At 41.1% G+C, this 18,117-nt stretch overlaps 1 protein-coding gene across 1 annotated transcript in view; it reads left to right on the plus strand.

The window, feature by feature from the left end:
- Positions 1-18,117, plus strand: part of PHEX (phosphate regulating endopeptidase X-linked) — a 177,050-nt gene that overhangs the window by 77,105 nt on the left and 81,828 nt on the right. The gene's annotated exons all lie outside the window — the stretch shown is intronic.

Consider the following 18,117-nt stretch of genomic DNA (forward strand, 5'->3'; position numbering starts at 1 on the left):
TACCTAATTTACTTAAAGGTTTTAGGAATTGTTTTGATGCGATGCGATGCACACACAGTCCTGTTACTGCTGTTTAACTGGAAGGGTAACCTCTACAGCATGCAATAAGAATTATATGCACTTTGTAGAGAGGTAAAAGATTAATCAGTTTGATTCAAATCTTGTTAATGTGAAAGAAGTTCTCTTAAACTGTGGGTTAGCCACTGGTCACTGCATGTGATTGACTCCAGTCAAAGTCTGAGTGGATGGATGAATGTCCATTTATGATATTTAGATTCTTTTATGGCATTTAAAATGGATTATTTATCATCTTCTTTAAAAAATTCCCTTTCTGCCTTTGCTTTTCTTTGTTTTTTCCTCCTACTGGTGACCACCACCCAGTTAGTTTGGTGATGGCTAGTTTTGTATCTCTTGACAAGTACTTTTTTGTTGTTTGAGCTGTCATTCTACAATGAAAATTTGTTGATGAAAGAGAGACATTTTCATCCATCAAACACCCACAAGGAGTAGCTGCTGTTTAAAACAAAGTCAGCTCATGTTGATCAATGGTTAATGAAAAACCTTTTGTGCCTGCTTGCCTGGGAAAATGGTCACCCAATGCAATATACTTGAGAAATGAACTGGATTAATTTCTTAAAAAATAAAAAAGGGCCCATAGAACCATTTTTTCTGGACAGAGAAGGGAGATGGTTTGCATGCCAGAAATACTGATTTGTAACCTGTGATCCACAAAAAGACCACTCAGGAATATCCCATCTGTGAAAATCTAATCAATGTTTAACCAGGTAGAATAACTGATTAACTTGAGAACCTGGGAGAACCTGGTGAGAACTCTCCTACTGAGGACTTCAGGTCTTATACTGAATTGCTTCAGAAGATGGCCAAAGCATTAGAGATCGACATAACATCTCTGGACCCCAAGCCCAAGGACGATCCTGCGACACCTGTACTCGGGGTCAGCAGCTAATGTGACTTTCCCAGTCATTGAGGGCTCTGTGGACCTCATGAACTCCTTATGCGAGAAGCCAGCCTTCAACGTGCCTTCAACTAAGACGATGGAAGCACTGTACAAAACTCGAGATGACGCTTGCCATTTCCTCTCAATCCACCCCCCCTCTTTCATCACTAGTGACCAAGGAGATGCAGTCTCGCCAGTGACAGGTGTCACATTCTGCACCTTCAGACATGGACGGTAGGAAGTTGGATGCTATTGGGAGGAAGATATATGCATCCACAGCTCTAGCCATAAAGATTTCCAACTATGCGGTGATGATGGCTGCTTATCAAATCTTCTTGTGGGGGAAAGTGGCAGCTTTCCATGATAAACTCCCTGAAGAACAAAAGCCACTGGCCAAGGTCATCTGGGAAGAGGCCTTGAGGCTAGCAAGGCATCAGATGAACGTAGGCTGGAACACTGCTGACTCTGCGACCAGAGCCCTGACCTCTACGATCATCCTCCGAAGATATGCTTGGCTTAGATCTACAGCCTTGCCGATCGACACCAGGAACAAGGTGGAGGATCTTCCTTTTGAGGGTAAATCCCTCTTTTCAGAAAAGACTGATGACTACCTTTTGCAGAAAAAAAAGGATAGACTGACTGCCAGGTCATACAGCGGTCTCCCACCAATGCAACAAAGCTTGGGTAAACCGCAATATAGGCACCAGCCTTACTATAAAGGCAGGCCATATAGGTACCAGGCTTATACGCATCCTCAAAACCACTCATACCAAGCGAGCCAAGGGGGTCCCTCCAAAAGGAAGCATAGCTACAGGGCTAGATTGAGCTCTCAACCTCAGCCCGGCAAAGAGCAGCAGCAGAATGTGCCAAAACAATTCTGACTAGACCGGGACTCTGAACCAGTTTTTGGGGACAGGTTGAGTGTGTATTATGCTGCCTGGTCCCTTATCACCACTGATGTTTGGGTTCTTAATATTATTGAGAATGGTTATAAAATTGAGTTCTCTTACTTAACATGTCTCCATCTTCCTGGTGAATCATCTCCTGACCCATAACCTGAGCTCTTGGCTGAGCTGGAGGCACTCATTAAAAAAGGGGCTGTGCAGCAAGTGTCCACTGAACAGGAACAACTAGGCTTCTATTCAAACTTCTTCCTAGTGGAGAAGAAAGATGGGGGTATCAGACCCATTCTAGATTTGAGACAGTTGAACAAGTTCGTAGAAGTACAAAAATTTAGGATGACCACATTGTGTGGTGATGACCTTACTGCCCCCTAATGTTTAGTTCTCAGTGATCGACCTGAAAGATACATATTTTTATAAAGCCATCCACCCCTCCCACAGGAGATACCTGAAGTTTCTGTGTGCAGGTAAGGTATATCAATACCATATACTTCCCTTCGGGCTTTCCACGGCCCCTAGGGATTTTACTAAATGTGTAGCAGTGGTGGTTGCCCACCTTAGAATGCTGGGCTGTTCCATCTATTCATATTGGGATGACTGGCTGATTTCAGCCATGTTGGAAGATGATTTGAATAGACAGGTGTCCCTAACGCTAAATACCTGTTCAGATTTAGGACTGATTGTTAACCATAAGAAGTCTAGATTAGTGCCATCTAGACAAGTATAATTCATAGGTGCAGTCCTTGATGCTTCCCTGAAAAGCATTCTTACCAGTTGACGGGGCTTTGAAACTTAAAGGCATGATTAGGATGTTCATGAGTCAGAGGTTTCAGTCTGCTAGGTGAATCCAGACATTACTAGGCCTTATGGCCTCTACCACAACGGTAACACCGCTGGCCAGGCTGCGTATGAGGGAGATGCAGCTGTGGTTTATATCTGTTTACTATGCCTTAATTCACAGTCAAGAAAGGAAGTTCAGTATTCCTAGACCGATTCTTAGGAGCCTGAGTTGGTGGTTGACGATAATCTGATTCAAGGGATATCCTTTGGCTCACCAAAGGATAGTGACTGCATAGATGTGACTGTTACCACGGATGCATCTACTGCAGGATAGGGTGCACACTGTGGGAGCCTTATGGCCCATGGTACATGGTCCCAGGAAGAACTCTTCCTACACATTAACGTGCTAGAGCTACCAGTGATACATTTTGCCTTAATGTCCTTCTCAGATACGACCAGGGACAAAAGGGTGCAAGTGCTGATGGACAACAACACAGCTATGTTCTACGTGAACAAACAAAGGGGTACAACATCTCGCCATTTGTGCCTAGAAGCTATTGCCTTATGGGAGTGGGCTATAGAACACTATGTACATGTTTAAGCAGTGCACATACCAGGTGCAGAAAATGTGCTCGCAGATGGCTGAGCAGGATTGGCTCAAACTCTCACAAATGGTCCATAAGAAACCATTATATCAGACCAATATTCGCAGAATGGGGCTTACCGAACATAGGTTTGTTCACCACCAAGATAAACAGAAAGGCCCCTCTGTTCTGTTCCAGAGGAGGCTCGGACATAGGTTCCCTAGGGGATGTTTTTCAGATGACATGATCCAGGAGTCTGTTTTATGCGTTTCCCCCATCCCATTGATCTCGTGGACGGCGAGCAAAATGCAGGCAGAAAGGATGACAGCCATAATTGTGACACCTTTTTGGCCCAGGCAACCCTGGTTCTATCATTTATACCAGATGACGAACCAAACGTTCCGACACCTGCCCAGGGAGGCAGACTTGATCCTGTGTCAAGGGGTGCATCACCATGCTATAAACAAACTCAAACTGACAGTTTGGTTACTGAGACAATAGGGCAGTCATTGTTCAGAGTGGCAGAGGTTATTTTGAATGTCAAACAGCTATCAACCAGAAAGTCTTATGACTACAAATGGGAGAAATTTACAGCTTGGGCGACACAGGAAGGGATTGACCCTTTCACCTGTCCCCTGGCTCTAGTTTTAGAGTTCTTATTAGATCTGAAGAATGCAGGACTTTCTGTGTCGTCTATAAAGGTCTACTTAGCAGCGATTTCAGCCTTTCATTCCCCAGTTGATAAAAAGACTGTGTTTTCTCACTGCACCTCAAAGCTGTTTATGAAGAGTTTATTGAATATTTTTCCTCCAATGTGGAAGATAGTTCCACAATGGTCACTCCAATTGGTGCTATGCAAATTATTACCGCACCCTTTCGAACCTTTAGTGACCTGCCACCTCAGGGAACTTTCCATGAAGGTGGCAATGTTGGTTGCAATAACATCAGCTAGGAGGGTTAGAGAGCTAGCAGCTCTGTTGGTGGAGCAACCTTTTCTTAAAATACATAATGAGAAGGTAGCCCTGAGGCCTAGGTTGGAATTCTTGCCTGAAGTGGTATCACGTTTTCATGTGACACAGGAGATATCGCTCCCAGTATTTTTTCCTAACCCAATGGATGAGGCAGAGAGAGCGCTCCACACCCTGGATGTTAGGAGGGCTATACTTTTTTATCTACACTGTACTAAGACTTTTTGAATAGATAGCCAACTGTTTGTTATACAGGCCTGAAAAAAGGGAATAGAGCGAGTGCTCAAACCATTGCATGGTGGGTCGTGCAGACTATTAGGTTGTGTTATAGGATGCCAACTTACCTTGTCCTTTGGGAGTACGTGCGCATTCCATGAGGTCGCAGTGACATCGACGGCGTTCCTGAAAGGGGTTCCTCTGCTGGACATCTGCAGGGCAGTGACCTGGTCATTGGTGGACACCTTCGTGAGGCATTACGCCCTGGACGTCCTTGACAGACAAGAGACAACAGCGGGCACAGCCATCCTGCAATCTATTTTTCGCTGAAGAGCAGAATCCACCGCTCAGATGAGAAGCTTGTTAATCTCCCATGTCGGAATGCACAGAAAACCAACAATGAAAATAGAGTTGCACCTACCTGTAACTATTGTTCATTGAGGCCTTCTGTGCAGGCACACATATCCTCCCTCCTTCCCTGCTGGTGCTCTTCATATTGAGGAGAGCAGCGGCAAGAGGAGCTGAGGGCAGAGGGCACCACACCTCCCGGGTATAGGTTGTTTCAGCAGGAAAACAGCCGTGCCTGTGCTCAGGAAGGCATCAAGCGCCCTCTCGTGGAAAAAATTAGCTACAAATCCTCGAGCGGGTAGGCCTGTGCAAGCGCAGTCCCATGTGTGCTTGCACAGAAGACCTCAATGAACAACAGCAACCCTGTTTTCCTTCATCACTTTCTTCCTTTGTTTAGAACACAGGTGCTTTCCTTTTTGTAGGAAAATGAAAATATAAATAGGTACATAAAGGGAATGTTTATTGTCATAATTAAATGCTCTATTACACTGTTCTAAATTATATTTGCTTTCAAACACAATTTTATGCTAATTCTTCAATGGTTTTTATCTCTTAGAAACAAAGATAAAAACTGTCTTTAAAAAATAAAGAAGGAGTATATACGATACTGCCATTGCCATTTCATTTTTGTGGCTATCATAAAAGTGTTGCTATAGTAGATTCAAGTCTTCAGTGCACAGTGATGTATGGTTCCCCTACTAAATGGTCATAATAAAATGTAATGTATGGCAAGAATTTAGATAAGGGCTTTTTTATATCTCTTTACACATAACTCTAATTTATTACTAGTGCAGATATCATTTTTTTGATATTGAGGAGCCTCTGGATAGAAGGATAGTTTGATCAGTTACTGATCATGGCAGTGCTGAGCTACTATACATAATAAATGGTGATTTAAGCTCAAATTTGCCTTGTGCAGTCTCTTGATATATTAATCAACTTTGGTAGAGAGAGAGAGGTAACAGGATACTTTGTGACTTGATGGTAATTATTATTCTTGTTGTTTGTTTATAGTTCACTTTTCTCACTGAGATCCAAGGTGGATTACATACTGCAAGTGAATACAATATAATCAATACCTAGGATATTTCACAGAGCAAAAATATAATATTATCAACAGTTAGGACATTGAATAAAAAAAATACAATAGCTGCAAATTTGAAAACTAATAGAAAGCTGAAAACATAGATGGAACCTTCCTGAATTAAAGCATAAGTAATTAACATGCCATCTTTAGGATCTTCAAACTTCCCAGTGGGATGAGCCAGTTTGGTGTAGTGGTTAAGAGTGTGGGACTTTAATCTGGAGAGCCAAGTTTGATTCCCCACTCCTCCACTTGAAGCCAGCTGGGTGATTTTGAACTAGTCACAGCTCTCTGGAGCTCTCTCAGCCCCACCCACCTCACAGGGTGTTTGTTGTGAAGATAATAATAACATACTTTGTAAACCGCTCTGAGTGGGCATTAAGTTGTCCTGAAGGGCAGTATATAAATCGAATGTTGTTGTTATCTACATCCAGCAGATAGTATTCAATTGCCTAGTTATATCCCTTGTTCTGACTTTATTTTGAGCTATTTCTTATGACACAGCCATATAATCTGAGTAGAAAGCCCTCCTGAATAATTCAGTCTTGCCTAGTTTGTAAAAAGCCAGAAGAGGGGGAGCTTTCCTGACCTCCTTGGGCAGGACATTCTATAAGGTGGGGACTACCACAGAGAAAGTGTGTGTGTGAGCAGCTGTTGATTTAGCCCAACTGCAGGGTGGTATCTACAGAAAGCCCTGTTCAGATGAGCAAAGCTGCCACTGTAAAACATAGGGAGAGAGGTGATTCCATAGATATGAGGGGCCTAGGTTATGAAGGGCTTTGAATGTAATAGTCATGCACTTGAACTGAGCCTGGTAACTGATGGGTAGCCAATGGAGAGACTGCAGAATGGGAGCAATATGCATACTCTAACTTCTGAAAGTAAATGAGCTGCAGTGTTTTGCACCAGCTGAAGTTTCTGAGTTGATTAGGAGGGCCCAAATATATCGCAAAAATTAGTAAGGACTATAGTGGACAGTATAGTGATGGACATGCAAGAAAGAATGAAGATATTGGATAAAGATACATGAAGAGGTGCAGAAGATTCTTAGGCTCAGGTTTGAGCTGAATCCAAAAAATATGCTATTAAATATTTTACTGTATAATGTTATAAAAGAAGAGCGAGATCTTTTCTGGAATACGGTGACATCCGCGAGAGTACTATATGCAGCGCAATGGAAAGCAGATTCGTGCCCTAACATGCCTGAGTGGACAGACAAGATGTATGAATATGCATCAAAAGCTAAATTAACTTCCTATATGCATAACAGACCAATATTGGCATTCTGGGAAAAATGGAAAAATTTCTTCAATTATTAGGTTAAAACTAAGATAAATTAAGGTAATTATATTATAGAGATAAAATACAGAAGAGATGACTGATTAAAAATTATTGACATTAAAGTCTGGGTATAAGCAACTAAGTAGAGGGGAAGAGAGCTATCATATAATTTAGTTGTGCTATTATAAACTTTGAATATACTTTTTGTTAGTTTAAATTTAATTCAAATGTAGTGCTTGTATATGTTCCTATGTACTTTTTATTATTATTCATATAATTTCCTTTTTAAATAAAACCTTTATTCAAAAAAAGTGTCCAAATTTTCCTTCTCCTTCCCTTGTCACGCTATGCAGTTACAACCTTCTACAAACATTGAAGTCAATGGGCCTAGAATGGTGTAAGGAGAGCACTAATAGTGTTGTACACTGCTCACACTTTCCTGGGGATAAATTCCCAGAACCTAGATTTCTTCCCCAAGCCCTTTTTAAAAAAAGAAAGTAAAATAAGAAAGAAAGAAAAGGGGGGTGGGAAATCAAACCTAGCACTAAAGAGCTGGCTGGCCATAAGGGAAAAGTGTCACTGAATATCATTCACATATATTATAAGTATACCAATATAAATAAAGTTCCTTTGCTAAAAGTGCTGTTTTTATATAGTAATCTTTGCTTGTGCCTGGGGTGCATTCAGTGATGATGTTGCTTATTTTATGGGAGATAGTGAATTAAAAAGTAAGAGGCACTAGATTAGTTCTTGATATGCCCATATTTGGCTTGCAAGTATTTGTGTGTGTTAATCATTTTAATTACAGTATTATTTGCAGTAACATTAGTGTATTAAATATTATAAGGAGTTATATTCCTGTGCCCAATAGGCACTTTTAATCTACCATAGGAATATGGAATTTACTTAACTCTTCCCATGTCCAAGTCATTAGACCATTATGGGCATTGTTCCTCCTCCACCACCACCGCCAGATGCTTGTACAGATGTGACAGTTTATCTCTTCTGGAAATTAGACCAGCTTTTTTTTTTTTTTTGTCTTTTTAAAGATTCATCTTGGAGTTAACACCAGGATTTTTTTAATGCGACACCCTTGGAGAGTGTGGGCCAAATGAGGCTTTGATGTGTGACAGAAGAACTATAATAAAATATGAATATCACAAAAAGAAGAAAATTAACTTTGTCATTAGGGTCATTGATCACAAAAAGGAAAAAGAACTATAGCTGAGCAAGTAAATATATAATAAAGGAAAAATACAGTGATAAATGCAATCCTGCAATTTCCTAAGGCTAAAACATTTCCCTGTAATATATTTGAGAAAGGCTAGTAAAAGGCATGTCTGGCTACATCTGCCACCTGCTTATCCAGCAGTAGGCTTGGATCCAACAGCACCCCCAAACTATGAACCTGTTCCTTCAAGGGGAGCGCGATTCCATCCAGAATGGGTGACATCTTAAATCCTGTGATAGACCTTCCATTCTCCTGTAGCATTTCTAACTTGTTGGGATTAAACTTCAGTTTATTTGCCTGCATCAACTCCAAAGCTCTCTTCAGGCAGTTCAGAGTTTCTACAGCCTCCCTGGGATGTATGAAGTGGAGCTGTGTGTCATCTACATAGTGGTGACAAACCAGCCCAAATTTCCAGATGACTGAAACCAGCAGTTTCATGTAGATGTTAAGAAGCTTAGGGGACAAGACAGAGCTTTGTGGGACCCTCTTTCAAAGGACAAAGTCCAAGGGGCTAAGCAGCAGCTCCCTAATACTACTTTCTGAAACCTTCTCTCCAGATAGATCTAGAACCACCACAGAATGGTGTCTTCCAATCCCAGTCTGGAAAGGCAGTCCAGGATACTATGATCTGTGGTATTGAAAGCTGTTCAGAGGTTTTAGAGAATCAACAGAGTCACACTCCCTCTGTCAATCTTCTAGCACAGGTCATCCACCAGGATGGCCAAGGCTGTTTCAGTCCCATAACAAGGCCTAAAACCAGACTGGAAAGGATCTAAATAATTTGCCTTATCCAGAAAAGCTTCAATGTCCAGCCACTATCTTTTCAGTCCCCTTGTTCAAGAACAAAACATTTCAAACTGGTCAATCATTATTAAGATCTCCTGTGTCCAGGATAGTCTTCTGTAGAGGTGAGTGCACCATAACTTGTTTCAAGAGCAGGGCGACCACTCCTTCCCTCAAGGAGGCATTAACTACCTCTCAAATACAGTCAACCAGCCTCCCCAGCAGATTTAATTAGCCAGGACTTCTGGAACGGCAGCAGTGAGTCAATTGTGTCTGGGGAGAGCTCCTCAAGACATAGCTGATCTGCCCTGTCTGGAGGTGTCCAGAGGTTTTCGGACTCCTAGGGGGACTTTGGAGAAGACCCCTGAAGCTTTGGATGCTATTTGGAGAGAGGTCCTTGGATGCAGCCGAGGATAATCTCTCTGAAACAAATCCTTCAGCTCAAGACGGAAGCAGAGCCATCATGGCGACTAGCTGCTAGCCTCCGGTAAGCCACACTTTCTCCCTCTGCAAAGACTTTCTGCTTACAACTGCTACTGACAACCTCCTCTGTGGGATGTATGAGTTTTGTTAATTAGGCATGAATTGCTTAGGAAATTTACTTTATGGCTTAATTAGTAGACAACTCAAAATTACTGACTGGGAAAAAGAAGACGCTAGGATTTCAACATCGTTAACTAGAAAATACCCCTATTTAGAAGTGTTGTGGATAAAAGTTAAATACGGAAAATAATTTCATAAGATGTGATTGTTAACATAACAACTAACTGAAAATTGCTGGTGCCTGGTATGATTTACAGTCTTATGATCTCCTTCGTTACTGCCTCTGCTATTATCTGTTCCATACATCGAATGTGCAAGTGAGTGCTGGAGGGGTAATGGAATCAATGGCCTAGGTGTATTGGAGATATGAGTGCAAGGAAAATGAAGTTTTAAGGACCACTTTAGAGGAAAACACAGTGAAAAAAGGAAAATCCTTTCTGTCAGTCCTGGCCCCCACTTTCCTCTTATCGTGGGGTTAGATAGCAACTCTCCAAATAAGAACTGTGTATGCAGAAACTCTGACCAATATTAACCTTACTAGATTGGATTTATGGTCATTTACTGACATCTACTGGAGGAGTGATGATGGGGATGCTGCAAAAAACCAGAACTGAGCTACAGAACTCTCTACAGCTGGCTATACACACAGTGATGAATCAAGTAAACAGCACATTGGATCAAGTCATGAATCAAATTGAAAATTTGAAAATGGAAATTGTAGAGCTTAAGGTTATAATGAATGGCAAGCAACCACAGCCTGTTGAAATCCAAGAAGGAACAGATTTGAAACGGGACTGGTACACAAAGACATAAGGTAATAGCTCGTCAACAAAAACTTAAATGGAATATGAAAAAGAATGGAAAGATCAACAAATAAGACTACAAAAGGGATGCGGAAAACAAAGAAAAGATATGAAGAAGAGGACAGAGGAGCATTTGGAAGACGTAAAGGAAGACAAGTTGTAAGATACTCTGCTATGCTACGCACTTCAATTTCAAGCCAGTTCAAGTTACATTAACCAATACCTGTTTAAGGATTTGAATAAATCAACTTTAAAATTCAACTATCAAGGAAAAAAACCAAAAATCAAACTGAAAGCATATTGGCAAAAAAAGGGGGGGGGGGAGAAAAGAGTACAGCCAGGACACCCAGCTTTGTAAACATTAAGACAGCTGGAATGATGACAACTGATAGCTGAACTCGAGGTCTTGAAAATGGCTAGATATATACTCATGGAATATGATAAAGTTGGGATCTAGAAAGATTTTGAAAATTAATTGAAGGAACTCTATCCTTTTGATAGGGAAAAGTAGTAAAACCGATATAGGATGGAACAATGTAAGAATAATAATAACTTGTGTGATATGCTTGGGATGAAATGATAAAAAGAAAAATGTATTTACATTAAGGTAAAGAATGAAAAAGGTAAAAGATTATATGATTAAGTACTCCCAAAAAGTAAACTTGGAGAAAGATGTATAACAATGAAATAAAAGATAGAAAATCAAGATAAGAATAATTAAGATGCTTAATGTAAATGAGCATTCTTTTTAAAAGGTTTTAGGGAGGTTATTATATGTCTAAATAATAGATGTAAAAAGTGTAAGGCTATTTCAAGTAAAGGTTAGAAAAAATGCAAAGTATATAATAAGCTGGTAGTAGAAGGAGTTATTGTTTAAGGCTCCAGACAATTTTCTAAGGTTTTATATAGCGGTTAGATATCATTAGATCATATATATATTAGTTTACATTACACTATAGACATCTATATTTTTTAAGATGGATGTGTTGGTTACTGAAGATTTTCCCAAATGAAGGTAATAAAGAATATGAGAGACAGAGGAGATTGCTGGATAGTAGAGAGCTGGGTTTCACTCCCCACTCCTCCACTTGAAGCCAGCTGGGTGACCTTGGGCTAGTCATGGCTCTCTCGAGCGCTCTCAGCCCCACCCACCTCACAGGGTGTTTTGTTGTGGGGATAATAATGGCATACTTTGTTTTTTTTATATATATATTTTTATTCTTTTTAACATCTAAAAACAATAGACTACAAAAAACTACAATAATACAAGGAAAGGGAAAGAAGGGAGAATAAGAAAGGGGGGAAGGAGGGGGTGGAAAAAAGGGGAAGGCAACTTACAAACACTAAACACTACACTTTAATGCTTTCCCTTCATACTGCCATAATTAAAAAAATAGCTTAATAAAGTAATGATGGAATGGTTGATCTTACAAAATACAAATTACAATTCAAATTAAATCTTTTTCCCCCCTCTGGGCCTCGGACGCAGTTCTCTCTGAGCAGCTACAGCCGCAGCGCTCGTTTCCTCCCCCCTCCCTTCAGGCTTCGAATCTTCTTCTTTTTGCTTGATGTCTGGCCCAAATTCTGGATTTTTGTCCACAAAATCCTTTAGCTGATCTTCCGAATTAATCTTGTAAGCTTGATCTTTGTAACTAAACCCGATTCCTTCCGGAAGTAGCCATTTGTACTTTATGTCACGTTCCCTCAAAAGAGCGGCCAGCTTTTTATATTTAAATCTTCTCTTCCGAACTAAAAATGGAACGTCCTTCAGTATCTTGACTTTATTTCCCAGAAAGTCCAACTCCGCATTATATGAGTTATATAGGATATTGTCCCGGACCCTCCTGGATGAGAACTCAATAACGATTTCGCGAGGCAGCTGCCGCTTCATTGCATATTTTGAAGATGCCTGACAGACTCCCAAAATGGCGCTTCTTACTTCTTCTTTAGTTGCCCTCGCGGGTGACGCTAAAAGTTCCGAGGCAAGATCCCACAAATCCTTGTTTTCCTCCTCTTTAACATTCTGGAGACGCAAAATGGTCTGTGTTCGTTCCACTTGCAGCCCAATCAGCTGATTTTCCACCAACTTTAGCTCCTTGTTCGTTGCTCTCGTAAGTGACGCATTTTCCCGAGCAGACTTCTCTGCCCCCCCCCACTACTTCCTTAATGGCTTTCACATCGCTTTCAATTAAGCCCACCCTTTGATCTGTTTCATTCAGCTTGTCAACAAAGGGTTTTATGGCCTCAGTAACCGATCTTTTCACCAGTTCCTCGAGCGACTTGGCTCTTCCCTGCAGGGCAGCTGAAACTGACTTGCCCAAAGCAAGACTCTGTTTTTTTGCTGCCATTTTAGGGGGGGGGACCGCAAATCTTCCGAGACTCTGTGAGGGGGAAAAAATCCAAATCTTCTAAGCTTCAGATCCCACCACTCCTTCACATGCGCTTGTAGTAACAGAAGGGATTCGCTTACTTACAGGCTTCCGCCTAATCCTGTTCTTTGCCGTTTTCCATAGCCCGGCAGCACACAAGGTGCTGCGCACGTCTGCCGGCCTCCATAGGGACAAACGGGCAATTTACCCTCTGCCTCGATCTGCCAGAGGGCTCTTCCCGTCGCGTCCCGGACCCAAACTCCCTCCCTGGGAGCCCTGGGGGCTAACCTTTGCAGATCAGCCGCCCGGTCAGGGTGCTCGGCCGCTTCTTCTCGGACCTGCCGAGAGGAGCGTCCGACATGGCTGCGAAAACGAAAACGAATCCAATAATGGCATACTTTGTAAACCGCTCTGAGTGGGCATTAAGTTGTCCTGAAGGGCAGTATATAAATCAGATGTTGTTGCTGTTATTATTATTAATTATTACCCCCAACAGACTCCATTCCACGGGCAGACTGAGAACAACAAACAGTCCCCAAGTTGCAACCTGACCAGGCAGGGGCCACAATGAAGTCTTGCTCATCTCATGCTGCCCTGCAACAACCAGGCTGCAGGTACACGAGAAGTGGATGCCTAGTGTGCATCTCAGCATAATATTGTGACTTACTGATTTGCTAAGTGACACAGATGATGAGCAGCTCACAGTGAAAAGTATTACTGAGAATTGTTCTTAAATGACAAAGAAAGAAAAAGAGTGATGTGGTATATTGGTACTATTGCCTTAAGGATAATGCCCAGAGGCCCTCTAGAAAGAAGAGGCCCAGATCTTGTGATCATAGCTGGAGGAGAGATTAGAGTTATAGAGGCCTAGTTCTTCTAGCTTGTTTAGTTGCTTGCATGTGTTCCAATAAATGTAGTTCTTGCGATTATTGCTGCCTCCACTATTACTCCTTTTCTTCCCTACAGACACAACAAGCTTTTGGCTATGTCTTATCCGATTCATTCTGACTCTTCCTCCACTGTTGCTGTATCCATCTCCCTTGTTTTTTCATTATCTGCAGCCCTTTAGTAAACCAAAGCACTCCCTGGGCTCTAACAGTTGAGAGAGGGTGCTTGGGAGTGATTGTGCCAACCACCAGGGTCATTCCATCATTCCATAAGTCCACTAGGGCATCAATTGGAGCACCGACCAACTCCTTCTTTGGTGGGATGTTCTGATCTCCTGGCTCCAAAAGATTCCAAGGAATTCACTGCATACATGAAAAACCTGATATTAATGAAGGGGAGGGGTCTTATGATAGTATATTTATTATCTATTTTTCTTTCTAACAGGACTCAAAATAGCTTACAACAAATAAAATGCAATTAGGTACAATTCAAGAAATACAATTTAAATATTCAAAAGAAAATTACAAGTACAAGTTAAACCTTGGGGTTGGGTCAGAAGCTAATAGGCCAGTTGCCCAGGCCACGGGGCACAAGCTGCATACCAGAAGCCAAGGTCCAAGAGCCAACTGGTGATGCCCAAGGTATATGCCTATAACTGTAAGAGCAAAACCAAAGCATAGCTAAGATGCTGCAGCTGCCAGTAGAAAGCCTGAATTCCTGTGGGTTCAGATCATGTCTTAACCACCAGCTGAGAATATGCCACTGATGTATTGATGATTGGATCAACTGTTTGTTGAGTCATTCACCAGAGTTTGCTGGGTGTCTAATGCTTAGCACAATAGCATGCTTGGATGAACAATCAGTTTTCATGCTTGTACCCAATGCATGAAATTACATAGCCCAATGGTGCTTATGCACAGGCATAATTCTTTTTTCTGCAACCAAATTTAAATCTCTCATAAATGTCTTGGAAAATGAATTAGATTTAAAGTTGTTCTTACCTTTCACTGTTCCTATCAATGATTTCTGATTGTAGCTGCTGATTTTCTGCATGCATGGCTTTGCAAAGTACCATGGGAGTTGTAATTTCCCCTCATGATAGTAATTTGCAGCCCCCCCCCCCACACCCTCATTTCACTCACAAATGGCTTAGGTACTTTTCATAAAACTAAAATGTGAGTTTGATTCATTCATGCAGTCACTGTTTCCACCATAATAGTGTCCAGCAGGACACACTTCCTCCTTCCCTTTTGGGAACACCAATTCTTCCTTAAGCAATACTTTAGTGGGCTCACTGATTTCTAAAATGATTCATTCTCTTTTTACACACAGCGGTGGGAAAACGGGGGTGGGGGTGGGGAATCTGTAGGCCTCCCTCTGGCATCCCAGGGTCTAAGTAAACAGCTGGAGAAATGCTATGCAAGTCAATAATGACCACCAGGTTGGGTTGGAGTACACCACTGTACTTGAGCAAAATGAACGGGGAAGAAGATCGTAGCAGTTTTCTTTCCAGTTTGCCTTCCCTGTTCCCTTGACTACTCACTATAAACATACACATTTTCCTCAGTGAAGGCTATAAAAAACCCTTGATCTATAGTCTTTCGACTACCCAAGAAGGCTGTTTTAGGTTAACCTCTGACTATTAGCATAATGCAAAGTAAACATTTCTTTTCCACATCTATAAATTTTACAAAAGTGGTGTGTCATTTGTGGGCTTAGTTTTCTGTAAGTTTGACCTAGACTTTCTCTTCATTCTGCTGTGTATTATCTTTTAGAAACAAATATCCCATCTGCATGGCTGGGTCCAGGTTTTGGGGACCCCCTTTCCAATTACATTACTGTCATATGCTTATGTGATACTGACTTTGAAAACTGTTTGGAAATGTCAACTGTTTCAAAATGTGGCAACCAAAAATTATTGTTGGAGGCTGGATATTGGCCTAGGGTCATATCATCCCTGTGCAGAAAAATGTGCTCTGGCTTCCTACTTGTTCCTGGGCAGAATTTAAATTTCTGGTTCATCCTATAAGGCCATAAATACCTTGGGGCTGAGATACTGGAAGACCATCTCTTCCTGTACTTCCCAGCCTTCCAGTTAAGTTCTCAAGTCCTCCTCTCCATGCCCCATGCCTGCAGAGATGAGAGCTTTAGCAGCAAGAGACAAGGCTTTATCAGTGATGGTATCTCATCTTTGAAATGCCCTCCCCCTTGAGGCTCTCCTGGAACTTTACCTTCCTTGTTGGAAGTATTCAATTTTTAAAAGCTATTTTAATGATCTGCTTCTAGTTGAGGGCTATTTTGTGGATATAATTTTTGGCTGCTTAATGCTGTATGGTCTCCTTTTAATGTTGATGATAGTATGGTTGTGTTTATGACTTGTTTTTACTTTGTGAGCTTCCTCGAGCAGGCATCTGGAGAGATAGCATATATAATTTCTAAAAAAAAAGAAGTGAAAATGACCCTTATGGAACAGTTATGATTAATTTGAGGAGACTTGATTAGTGGAATGAAATTTTCTTGTTTTTCAATATTGCGCAAGGTCTATCTACATAATTAAAGCCAAGGAAATAAGTGTGTGTTCTTGGTTTTGTGTTCAGGTCTAAAATTTGATCAACAGTTCATAAAAACTGTTATACACATAAATCATCTTTAGTGTTGGACCGGTAAATCCACATGAATTCTTCTAAAAAGCCAGTTGTAAAATCAATTGTTTATAAAGAGGCAATAGTTCATCAGCTATTATACATTATTTTGTTCTTGTGTTGTTTTAATAAAACTATTGACAGGCTTATGTATGTCAACGCAGCACAAAGACTGCTTAATTAAGTGATTAAAATGATTACATTTGAGTACATGCAAGGCATTTTGCTTTACCTAGCTCATTTAAGCAGCCTATGCAGTGGAAATTTAAATGTCTTTCTCCCTTTGAATGTAATCTGAACATAAGAGGAAAACATAAACATGTCAGACTAACAGTCACTACCTAGCTCCCATTACAAAAAGCAGTCAAACCATCAAACAGATGCTGTTAAATTCTCTTCCTCTCCCAATGTCTGCCATTTAAAAATGTTCCCAAGACCCTCCCTCATCTCTTGGAGAATGGTGCAACTATTCCCTTTAGGTATCATCTGCTTCATTTCCTGTTTTCTTCTGCACCACATTTGTCTTCTATTGTTTTTCTGTCACTGAGGATATTTGCATGACAATAGTATCTTTCTTGCTTAAGAATTCATCTGCTCCTGCTGCTAATTCCCTGCCTGTATTCTTCAGTGTGTGACATCTTAATTATATCTCTTACAATTAATTGTGATGTCACAGGTAGAAGATTTTAATTTCAGGTGGGAAATAAAAACCTAGCAGCTGATGAATTTTCAAAAAGAGAGAGATTGAGTATTTGGACCCTACCCTCCCATTATAAAACTGAACATAAAGAAAACCTATACTCTGAGCAGTGGTTTGCAGTAAAATGTCACTCAAATTCCTTGAAAACCCTCTGCAGACATTTCTTCTTCTTCTGAAGCAGCATTCAAAAGTTACAGTGAAATGTACGTACAATCCGTGTAAAGTGTTCATGTGGTTGGTCTTTTTATATGGGTTTAGTAATTCTCAAATTGTATTCAGTGCGTGTACAGCTGAACAGGTGATTGAAATCCCACATTTATCCAGGTCCTGGACCCCAATTTCATTCTTAAAGTGAATGCTTGTTGGTGCTTTCTTACAAATGGGTTGTACATGCATTTACTGCAATATGCAAATATGGCTTCTGTGAATGAATGGAAGGATTATGATAATAGCAGAAGGCCCATTCCTGCTGCATATCCAATATCCATGTGTACCATGTGTATGCTCTTTTCAGAAGTTCTATTGTTAGGGTCCAATGTCCAGCAACCTATTAGAGCCTGCCCCATTCTTCTACCAGTGAGGACAAAGAGCAGCAGCAACCACCTCCTTTTGAACAGCAGCAGCAATTGGCATCTGGGAGGATGCCCTCTCTGGTAACTGTTCAGAGGGCAAGTGGGTTGTGGCAACTCTTTACCTACCAATCATAAGTGAATTGCTGCTTGCTTTCTGGGAAGTTGCTTTTTCTGGTCACCATCCCCACGTGGAAAAGTGATTGGTGATGGCAAGCAGCATTTGGTGCCATTTTCTATCCTCTGTGTGGTAGATGAGAATGAGAAGGTGGAAATGAACCGAGTGACAGTGGCCACTAGGCAGTGGGAATGACTTGTCAAACTGTCTACTGTCTTTTGAATATTGGGTTTACCAGAACTGTGATCCCTACATAAGGAAGGACATCAAATGCATGCACAGTGTTTCTGATTCTGAAGCTGATGGCAAATGTGAGATAAGAATAAATCATGCAATGGTTTTAATAAGCA

This window comes from Eublepharis macularius, chromosome 3 (genome assembly GCF_028583425.1).
Source record: "Eublepharis macularius isolate TG4126 chromosome 3, MPM_Emac_v1.0, whole genome shotgun sequence".
NCBI classification, from domain to species: domain Eukaryota; kingdom Metazoa; phylum Chordata; class Lepidosauria; order Squamata; family Eublepharidae; genus Eublepharis; species Eublepharis macularius.